The following is an 11669-nucleotide window of genomic DNA, read 5'->3' as shown; positions in this document are numbered from 1 at the left end:
TTCCCCAATCAATCCTACACATGATTGTCTAGTTCTTATGTCTGAAGACCGCATTGAATTGTCATAAAAAGTCCTAAAACCTGAATCATAAATATCAGCCCACTAAATATGCCAGATTTAAAAAAGTCCAGAATTGTGCGTAATTATCTTGAAAATTACAACCGTTGAAAAATGCATTATTTTCAAATGCTCGAAAAGTGAGAAAAATGGATCTGCCCCTTAATTTGCATTGGCACATAGATTTAAAAGTATCTTCCCATGCCAATATGCAAGCCCTCCACCAAGTTCAGTGTTTTGTAGTTTTTGTGTTGTCCTGCTTAAAAATAAAAAGACAAACAAACAAATAGACAAGCAGACACAGTGAAAATATAAACTCCTTGGTGGACGTAATAAACTTATGGCATCTAAGAAAGGGAGAGAATCTCAGTGACCCTTTAATATTTTTCCTGGTCTCACATTGTCGTACCCTCTCCCATCAGCCTCTTTCCAACAATTTGCCAGAACTGGTTAGCTCCTTAGCTCAGAAACTGCTGTGACAGCCCAACTGCTACCCAAGAACCTCTCTCCTTCTGATCGATGGGGCCTCTTTATTGTGTTTGACTACAGATTCTGATTCACTGTCGGCCTGTTTATTCTGCCTGGATGGCGTCTTCCAAACCTCTTTACTGTCAAATATAAAACACACATCTGGGAGGATTTGTTGAGGCTCTGTTGGCAGGATGATGAATGTGCCTCTCCATTCCCTCTCTCTAGCCCTGCATTGTCTCCCAGCATCTACTCCACAATGAGTGACAGCTGCATAGTTCAGCAATAAGCTCCAGAGCCCTTTGGCCCCTTGGCATTCAACATAGCTAAAGGCAAGTCTCCATGTGAGTGGCAGTCTGCACTCACCGAACCGCCTGGGAGGCATCCTGCTGTTGGCTGAGTGGGTGACTGTCAGTGCTCGGAGGGGAAATCACAACTTATACTGTGTGTGTGTGTTTACTGATACACCATAATACTCACTGATACACCTCAGCACACCTCCACTTGGCACTAACTACAAACCGATGTTTGGATGATGTGATCAGGTTATTAGTTTCAAATCCTTTTTTTTAGCCACTGAAAGAAGCTGTTCAGAAAATGTTCACTTATTATCACCTTACAATAGTGTGAATAGTTGCTGTCAACATAACTAATCTTGAGACTGCGTATTCACTGTCCACCTACTTTGGTCTCCACAAATCACAACATGTTTATCAGAGTTTTATGACTGAAAACAGTTTCCTGACTTGAATGGAAACAAGGTTTATGAGAATGGTGATGCAGAATGAAATGACTGGAACAAAAACGCATGTCCTGTGGCACGCAGCGCTTCAAGGAGCTGACGCTCAGTCAAAACCAACTGCTATATTGTCAAGTAAGCAACTAAATGCAGGAGATGAGAGCAGAGGCTGCAGTGTCCTGTAAGGTAATGCTGACTCATACTACCATGTCATTATCACTAAGGGACACATTTGTAATTTTTTCTTGCTGTGGTAACAGTGTCTACATGATGAAGTATGGTGCTGCTAGCCCAGGAGTATACATTCATATATGCATACTTATATATGTATATGCGGTTCTCAATTTATTTAGTTCCAATTTATCACTGGATTTGAAATTAATGACTAACTGAGCGTGCTTTTTAAAAAACAATAGAAACTTCTTCAATGCTGTAGCTCATACTAAGATAAAATTAGATAAATCCCATAAGATAACAGGATTTTACAAGGGGTTTCACTCAGTGGTAACAGAGAATCACTCTGCAGCTCAAACTTTAGCAGCTTCAAAAGTCTGAAGCAGAGATTGACCATCCATCATATACCTTTAATTGGAAAGTATGCTTACTTAATTTGGGGAGATAGATGAGTAGAACCACTCTCATGTAAGTTTGTATAATCTGTAGATATAAAATCAGAAAACAGAGAAGCATCTAACAAAATATCTAAAGCTAACTGATATGTCCTGTGTACAAAAAAAAGACAATTCACCTCTTCTATCGGAGGTGTGTTGTATGTGTTGTACTATTTATTTGCAGGGAGCAGTAACTTCCCGGAGTCTCTGTGATCCCCTGTTATTTCAGTGTAAAAAGATGGCAATAGCTGAATTAGTTTTTATATACTCACTGTAATTTATACTTTTTGACCTTTGTACTAACTGTTTAAACTTACGAGGCTATATTGCTGTGTCGTAACTAATTTGGAATGTAGGTATTATCCTAATTTTTTCACTTCATCATGTTAACACAATCTGTCACCAGTTCGTGACACTCTGACAAACAGGCTTTTAAATATAAGAGGTTGGTTAATATTGTCCAGCAGCACCACTGCTTATTAATAGACTGAACAGAAAAGAACAACCTCAGCTGGATAGCAATCTGTACACGCCAGACCACATTCGGAGGGGGTCTGGGCCCCATGTGTCCACATTCTTTTAGCAGTGTGAACGTGAATATGGTCCTGTCACATTGAAGGGCCGCCTACTCAACTGACATCTTCAGTGTAAGCAAAATACGTACACATACCAGCGCCGGAGGCCTCATTTAAACTGTAGCAACAGGCAACAACAGCAGAAGCAATTGGCTCTGCCTTGAATGTGTTGTCTGTGCTTTATGATTTCTTCTTCTTCTCCTTGCTGCTTCCTACCTTGCACTGCATCTTTGCTAGCCAAATGATGTGCGTGTTTATCTGCATATAGGGCAGGGAAGGGAGATCCGATCACATGTTGGGCCGCATATTAATGCCAGGTGTGAACGCACACTCAGCTGTCCACTTGAGATCAGATCACAAAAACACATGTTAATACCAAGTATGTTCGGGGCCATAAATCAGAAGTGGTGAGCAGGAGCTGACTACAGCTGATTTTAGCTGCTTGTTCAGATGACCCTACTTTTGACAACAACAGAATCTTTGATGAGAAAAATGTGCACTTCGCAAGAGGTTAGAAGGCACCGTATCGTTGTTAATGGACACAGATATAACAAATAAGCTGCACCAAGGCAGCAGTAAATCCAACCATGGTAAATCTTTAATGTGACCCATCATGAAATTGAACAGACCTTCCTGGAGATCAGTGCTTGGGATTGTATTTGTGCTGATAGCATGTCAATGTGTGACAGAGGATTAAAATAATATGCATTCATTCAGTGTCTTTTCAGCCAGGACTGTGAATGTCACTTTCAGTTGGATCCAAATGTAAACTAGGCTACATACCATTTGTCAGAACTTATGGAGCTGTTACAAACAAAACACACTCAAACATAGTTACTTTCAACATCATTGAATTTTCAAGAAATGCATTTTTCAGAGGGACAAAGGTGATGCTTATAACCTGACTGCTGTTCTTATTTCTTCTTTTCTTTTATCTTTTACCCTTCCAATTACGGATAACAGCACATTTAAGATGGCTCCATTCTTCAATTGTTTCAGTGCATAAAGCAGAGAGGTAACACTGCTCTGCGCTGAACAATGAAGAAAGAAAAGCAGACCATTCCCCAAAGTCAGCTACTGCGCCCTTGCCAACTTGTTTTTTTCACAGTTGATTGATTTCAAAAAGGGGAAACAGAGACATTGTGTTCAGCGAGGACTTTGTTACTCTGCTCACCCAATAATTGAATTACTGTTATGACACCTCCATTTAATTGGGATAAAACCAACATCTGCTTAAGTCTGGATTCCTCTCCAGCATTAGTGTGATTTATGCAGACTTGTATGAGATGAGGTGATTGGGAATGTGGTGTTTTGTTCGAATTCATAGAAAGTAATGAAATTCAGTGAAGTGTTATTGAGAACTGAATAACTTCCTGCAGAGCACTTTCCTGATTCGTCTCAGTCTCACACCTATCCTGTATTTCGCCTCAGAAGTAATGTTTTGTGAGTTTGGTGAATCATTGAGAACAATTCAAGAAACATCCCCACATTGTAAACATATAGGCCTTACTCAAATGTCACAATGTACGCACACGGCCCACGTGTCCGCACAGTTGACTCCAAACTTTGTTTATCTTTCACACATGAACAACACAGCTGGAGATTCTCCGCTCAGATGTGTTCACAACAACACGGAAATCTCCTGCATGTTCAGGCGAGGGGTGGAGCAGCAGGCAGAGGCAGGATGTAGCATATTAATTCTGCTGCAGAGATCCTGTACTTTTGTTTCCAGCACATCGACACCGGCATCTGCCGTTATTCAAAATGTTAGTGCATAAACTCCATAGATAAATCTACACCAACCGATCAAACAGAAAATGGGATCCACTATATATCAAGAATGAAAAACAAGCCTTACATGTCATCTCTACTATCAGTTAGCCATGTGAAAGTGAACAAATAAAGTGTTGAGACACGACAGAGAGATGTAAACAGTTAGTTCAACAGGTTAGCTGAAGCTTTCTACAAAAATGTATGTTTTCCATTGTGTATGTTAGCGTGGTAGCTCACACTCTCAGACTCTAACTGAACTCAGAACTGCTTTCGAGTGTTGTTCTCTCTCCTTGAGTCTTGTGAACAGACCCAGGATCTGTGTACATTTTTGCCCAATTTGAAAAATGTTCTGCAGTCTGATCTTTGCCTCGGTGAGAGCTACCAACAGCAGACTTAGTGTTCAGTCACCTCTTTCCATTGACTTTGCATGGAATCATGCCTCAAGTAAAAATGTAATACACCTTTACACTTGCATCACAGTACAATCACTGCTGTTCACAGCTTGGCAGGAATCACCACTTTATCAACTATTGTATTATTTATCCATCTATACATCTATTACTTACATTTATGCTGAAGAATATGAGCAGCAGCATCATAATCTTTTAGCATTTGAACATCCTAATAACATTACTGTAACTGATAGTAGGTCTCTGCTGATTGATTCAACACCTATGAACTATTGTTGATTTGGATACAGGGCAGACATTGAGCCCTGAGCAGCCAGAGCCTAACATTAGATTAGCACATGTGAGAGTACAAGTGCAAAGTGCAAAGGGTGTTAGCACAGAATTTACGACACTGTCAATAAATACTCTATCAGCCAAGGCTAAGATATTTGACCTCAACTTCCAGAGTACCTTCACTCAGAAATTACATTGTGTCCTTTTTACATTTAATTATCATATCATTAAACTTTTCAGGACTGTATCATTTGTCAGAGCCATGCCGCACCATATTGAGAACTTGTACACAACAGATGTTGCAGACAAGGCAGGTAGAAAATATGACCACGTCATCTGCATACAAAAAAAAGATCAACTCGGCCCAAAACTACCACCAGCAGCTGTTTTACAAATACTTTACTGGCCCAACAACAAACTGGAGAAACTACCCCATCCTCAGACATGTCATTGTCTGTCTTCTGTGTGGGTTCAAGGTATATTTGTACGCGCTGTCACAGGCTTTGTAAATGTTTGCAGTCATCACAAGTTGCTTATTATTCACAGGATAGACTCTCAGTACAACTTCATCTAATGTTTGAGGAGAAAATCTAACTAGATCAATAAGTCAGCTGCTAGATTATTTACTCATCTCAATGCTCTGCATGAGATTGATTTTCTCTTTTTACCCCTTTTCTTTCCTAGAGCAGAGTTGGTTTATATGGTTTTTATTTATATAATACCTCATTTATAATTACTCAGTTTTTCCTCTCTTTTGCTATTTTTTATCTCCCAACGGTGTGTGTGTGTGTGTGTGTGTGTGTGTGTGTGTGTGTGTTGTACTCGTACTGTCTTTTTTAATTTTGTTATTATTTATTGATTTATTACAGCTTCAGTCTTCACAGTTCATGTACCCAAGTACAGAAACATAAATCCATTGACACTAAATATCTTACATTCAAATACAGACAATTCTATTGTCTTTGTACAGAGGTCATCAGTGATTTTCATCACAGTAAATCTCATACTGTTATAGACTAAGATAAACAGCTTCTGAGAGTGAAAATTATCCTGAATCATGCAGCAAATAGGTGAAGCTGGTTGCACTCCTAAACTTTCTCCTGATCTTGAAAATCTGAATTTCATCACACATTGATCGTCTCAGTCATGCTTTTGATTTGGTAGTTTTATAGATCTCACATATGCTTAAAGCAATATACAATCTAGATGGTCACACAGAACTTGCAGCCACTGACGAGATTCAGTCTTGATATGCTTAGGAATTATTTCAATACTCTTGATTATTCCGGTTGAACTAACAGAGACGTTTCCACTCACAGAAATTATGAGCATCAATGATGTGGTGATGCCCTCTTTTTGAAAAGTTCCTCAATGAGTTATGTCATTTTCTAAAGCCCTGCATTCATGTGCAGGTGAATACAGCCTATAGCAGGGAAGTTGTGTGGTACTTCTGGAGCAGACACTTCTTTTTTCTTAGTGAAGGAGGTAAACAGGCTGCAACAGCTGCAAGCTTTTCAGACTATTCATTAGAGTCTCTCTGCTTGTGCTGTTGAATATCTATTAAATTCAGATTGGAAACCCAGACTTTTTCAGTGTACAAGATTTACTAATTTCCAGTTAATGGCGGTATTTTGGTGGTCAGCCTCTTCAGTATGAAAGGACATCTTAATTCTGTTGGCATCTCCCCTCAATTCACGTGTCCGCACAATTGACTCCAAACTTAGTTTGTTTATGAACAACACAGCTGGAGATTCTCCGCTCAGGGAGTTCCAGAGCCTCGGTCACCCTGAGTAGCCAGCCTTATAATAATAATAATTACTTTATTTGTATAGCACTTATCTAAAAAAGGTTACAAAGTGCTTCACAAAAAACTCCATGGTAAAATGATGAATGAACTAAAATAAAAGGTATTCAATTCAGTTCAATTTTAATGGCCAAATAATAACATAATAAGAAGAAACCCAACAGTTCCCACAACTTTTGAGAGAAAAAGTCCCTTGACCTAGGGGCAGCTAAAAAGGACAGGCTGGCCGATCTCAGGTAGAGACTAGGATTGTATTGAGTCAAGAGCCGCGAAATGTAAATAGGGGCCAGCCCATGTTATTAAAAGAATCTTTAAAATAATCCTGAGTTTAATACGCAACCAGTAAAGGGATGCAAGGATTGACGTGATATGAGACCTACGGTTTGTTTTAGTTGAAATACGAGCAGCAGCATTTTGAACAAGCTGCAAATTAGTTACTGAGGTTTGACTAAGGCATGTATAAAGTGCATTGCAATAGTCCAGACAGGAAAAGACAAAGGCATGTATGAGCTTTTCTAGGTCAGGGAGAGATAAAACTGATTTAATTTTGGATAGATTTTGTAGGTGGAAGTAGGAGGAATTAATTATCTCATTAACGTGTGTTTTAAATTCATTTGGGAATCGAATGTGACACCTACATTTTTAGCTATTGTTTTAATATTGGTTGCCAGGGGACCGAGAAATGGTAGGAGTTTGCTAGCTGATCAGGCCCGAAGATTATTATTTCTGTTTTGTTTGAATTTAGCTGAAGAAAGTTAAATGACATCCATTCCTTAGTGGCAGTTAGGCCCTCTATTAAGACACTCAAGTGGGTGACGCTGTCGGGCTTAAAAGACAGGGAGATTTCGGTGTCATCGGCATAGGAATCATAGGATGTCCCATGAAAATAGCTGATAACATTTCCTAATGGCAGCATGTACAGGGAAAATAAGATGGGACTGAGAATAGAACCTTGTGACACCCCGCACCATCAGTGGAGCCGAGGATGAGACATTATTTACAATGGAAACAGAAATTTCTCTGTCTGAGAGATAAGACTTGAAGACCACTTCTTCAAATGTAAAAAAACAACAGAAAAAGAAAACAGAAAATGCCACTTACAGTACTTCAATTGTTTTGGATTTGGCTCCAATGCTGTTTACCCCTGAAACTCCATAAGTGTTTTGTGGACTCGAACACTTCATCCACCCCTCCATCAGCATAGTTGTGAGTAGATAATGTGTTGCCCCATATGGGTCGACCTCAACACTCATTGATAGCTCTTCTTCCCAGAGATAGACTGAAGGTATATATTAAGAGTTATGATGAGGGATGGCAATTTTCCATCTAAGTCTTGCCCCTTGTGACATTTATTTTCAAAATATTGAAAATGAATAAAGACAGCAACACACTTGATGCAACCTTTGCACCTAATGTTTTTCTTTATTAAAATGCCGGTAAATCCATCACATTGGAGTTTCATGGCTTATGTTTTGAACGCATAGAGCAGGACTTGTATGTTGATTTTCAGAGTCATGGAATTACAGAGCAACTATCTGACTGAATTTGTCACAAAGTTATCGGACCAGGTTTATTGTTTTTCGCTCAATGCATCATTCAGACAACACATAATAACAATAAACTGACACAAAAAGTAAAAAGCCTCTGAACCCTAATAATCATCAACATCAACATAATGTGAGTACTTCAAATATTCTCAATGCCCTTTCACAACTTCAGCTGCATATTCTTGTCTTTGCGGTGACATTACTGAATTGTGATGACTCAGTGACAACTGTCCAGATGAACACACATTGTGATCAACGAGCAAATGTGACATTTGCCCCCACTCACACTCCCTTTCATACTTGATCTTGATCACACTACTACCACATAAAAAAGCTAGCTAATCAGTAACCTGCTGCATCATCCGTCTAGGTGACATCTTTAGTGGCCTATTTGAATTTTGAACTTAGTTTTAAGATACCAGAACATACTGCCAAGATATATCATCCCCCCCCCCCAGGTTTTAATGAAACTGGATCAGTGCAGTGTGTGATATTGATTCATTTGGACAGTTGGTGTCATTTATAAGGATGGCAGGATAAAGGATTACAAGCATTCATCAAGATGCCTTCCAGCATCGTCAACCAGACTTTTTAAAAGCTGCAGTCTTCCACCAACAGGGGGCAGGACAGGAGTGACACAATGATTTACATAAACAATGTCTTATATTTGGAATTGGAGATAAAATGATTAGTGTATCTACCAATTGGCACAGAAGGCCATCTGTATTTTTACAATCATAATTTTCTGGTTTCTAATCTAAACATATTTCTCTGTTATTATAAGAATAATTATAAGAAGTAATTTATCTCGAAAATTCAAATTCGAACACACATGAACAACAGAGCTGGAGATTCAGCAGGCAGAGGCAGGACGTAACATACTAATTCTGCTGCAGATATCCTGTGTTTTTGTTTAGAGCACATCGGTCCTTATTACCAAAAGCTCTTGTGGCATCTTCCTCTGTGTCTTCTAAGTATATTGCTCCACATTATCATCCCAAATACATATATACAGTATATATATAACTTTATTTGTATAGCACTTTTCTAAACAAGGTTACAAAGTGCTTCACAAAAATCCATGGCAAAAATGAATCAATAAAAGTAAAAGGTATTCCATTCAGTTCAATTTTAAGCGCCAAATCATAACATATTAAGGTTGAGACCTTAATATGGGAGAAAGGGAGAGACCGTGGCTGTGACTCATGGGGTAGAGTGGGTCGTCCTCTAATCAGAGGGTCGGTGGTTTGATCCCAGTAGTCAGAGTATAAAAATGTGGGTGAAATTGTACAATGTGACTGTTCCGAATATAAAACTATATCCCACTGAAAATCAACAAGACATTTACACAGAGGTGGTATTGAGGCACAAGTATCACTGGTGGAATCTGACAGGATGATCGGTTTGGCAAATTATTATAAAATGCTCAATAACGATCGACTGTTTATAACTTTCTGTGGGCTTCCCTTCTGGCTGTAAATGTCACTGGAAAACCATGAAAGCATATAACATTTAATGAAAAGCATCGCGAAGTTTGACATTAAACAGCCTGTAATGCTTCATTAAATACTCAGCAGAGGGGCCGCTCAGAAGGGACCGGCATCCTGGTACTTGCATGGACGTTTTCAGCCACATGATTTGGTTAGATGTCAGAAAGTTACTTCAAAACTTTGAATATCACTTCCTATTGGATCCACAGTTGAACAGTAATGGTGGAGTTGACATTTAATGAGAGAAAATGCTTATGAGCCATTCACTTTGGATGGACCTGGTTGACCGGTAAGTGTTTGGGTTTTTGAAAAGGTCATGAGGTGAATATATTTATCTTACAGACACTGACAAAAAGAGACTCATCTGTCAAAACTTCAGCGGGAAATTATGCATGACAACCCTGACTGAAGGACTTTGTTTGTTTCTGCTCATTCATTTCTCTGTTGTCTCTCTTTACATGTTACTTAAAGCATTTGTATTGCAGTGCTTGCAAACTTTGATTTGACTTTGTAATGAATGTCAGTCTACTCAGGCCAAGGGTTAGTTGAAAGCTGACATTATATTTCTGTACCAAATATGCTAGTATTTGTATACCTACAATTAACTAATCTTTTATGCTTTATTTTTTTGTCTGGAAGACACACTAAATCAACTTTTGTTTTGCAAGACCAGTATTAGGTTTTGGACAATTCGGACAAATGAAAACCTTGACCTGATACTGGTGTGAGATGAAAAGTCTAAGGTTACCAAGTCATTCTGCTGGTATCGTGAACCTCAACCACATGTCTATTACTGAGGGTTCTCTAATGTTAAGTACCCAAACCACAATCTTTTAATTAACATACAAGTACAGTACTTTTTGTGGCCAAACCTAATGGAACCACGACAAGGACATGAAGACGGATTACATTTGCCTCTTGCAAAGACAACTTCCACTGTTGCTTTTCTCTTCCCTTCAATGACATTGGGATAAATAATTCTCCCTGTGGTCTGGGAAGCCGTATTATAAATATTCTATCTGAGTCTGTGTTTGTCAGCAGGAAGTGATGTCTCAAGCAAGATAATTTTGTGAGTTTTGAAAGGCTGTTTGGTCACAGTCCAATTCCCATTAAAAACACTGCAGGGAATGGATAAACACTAGATTAGAGAATGAGGATGTGTAAGTCCCTCCAAAGACTAAGCAAATGACTCAGGCATGACAGATGAGATTACAACCCTGGGGTTCAAGGAAAACATCCTTTTGGTAATTGTTTGAAATGTCGGCAGTGCATTTAGAAATTGAATATAAATCAGGTAGGAATAAGGTTGCAGCATTTATAATGAGCCTGATTTCAGTCACGTCCATTTCAATCAGCCTGTGATGACGTTTGAATCGTAGCGGTCTGTCAGTTCAGTGATAGACAAAAGCAGTCTGGAGGAAACTGATGTCAAACCTTCAAGAACACATCAGTGTCGTGCAGAGGGTGCACAAACGCTGGAAGTTCACACAGAAGCTTAATAAAGATGAAATTAAATTAACTTAGGGGATGAAACGCCATAGTGAACTGATGCTCGATGTAAGAAGGGATAATTGATGATGTTCAAAGTTACAAGGCAAAGAGCCAAAACCGTGGCAGCCAACTCCCAGTTTCTGATATGTAGATAATTTAACTAAAGCAGAACTTTGCTGTTTTGCATTTTGAAATCCTTTTTTCAACCATCCTTCCTGTTGAAGCTCTCCCCCTCCCCACACAAGCTGAGATCACATGGAGGCACAATACACCAAACTTATACTTTACACTGAGTGTGCATCAACAGCATGTATGATAAACCACAATCTATTTGCTATAATCTTTCAGGGATAAACTGCACCCTTAAAGGAATAGTTCAACATTTTGGGAATTAGAGAAGAGGGTTGCTACCGCCCTCATATCTGTCTGTT

This window comes from Hippoglossus stenolepis, chromosome 13 (assembly GCF_022539355.2).
Source record: "Hippoglossus stenolepis isolate QCI-W04-F060 chromosome 13, HSTE1.2, whole genome shotgun sequence".
Lineage (NCBI taxonomy): Eukaryota > Metazoa > Chordata > Actinopteri > Pleuronectiformes > Pleuronectidae > Hippoglossus > Hippoglossus stenolepis.
Note: the sequence above shows the minus strand (reverse complement) of the source record.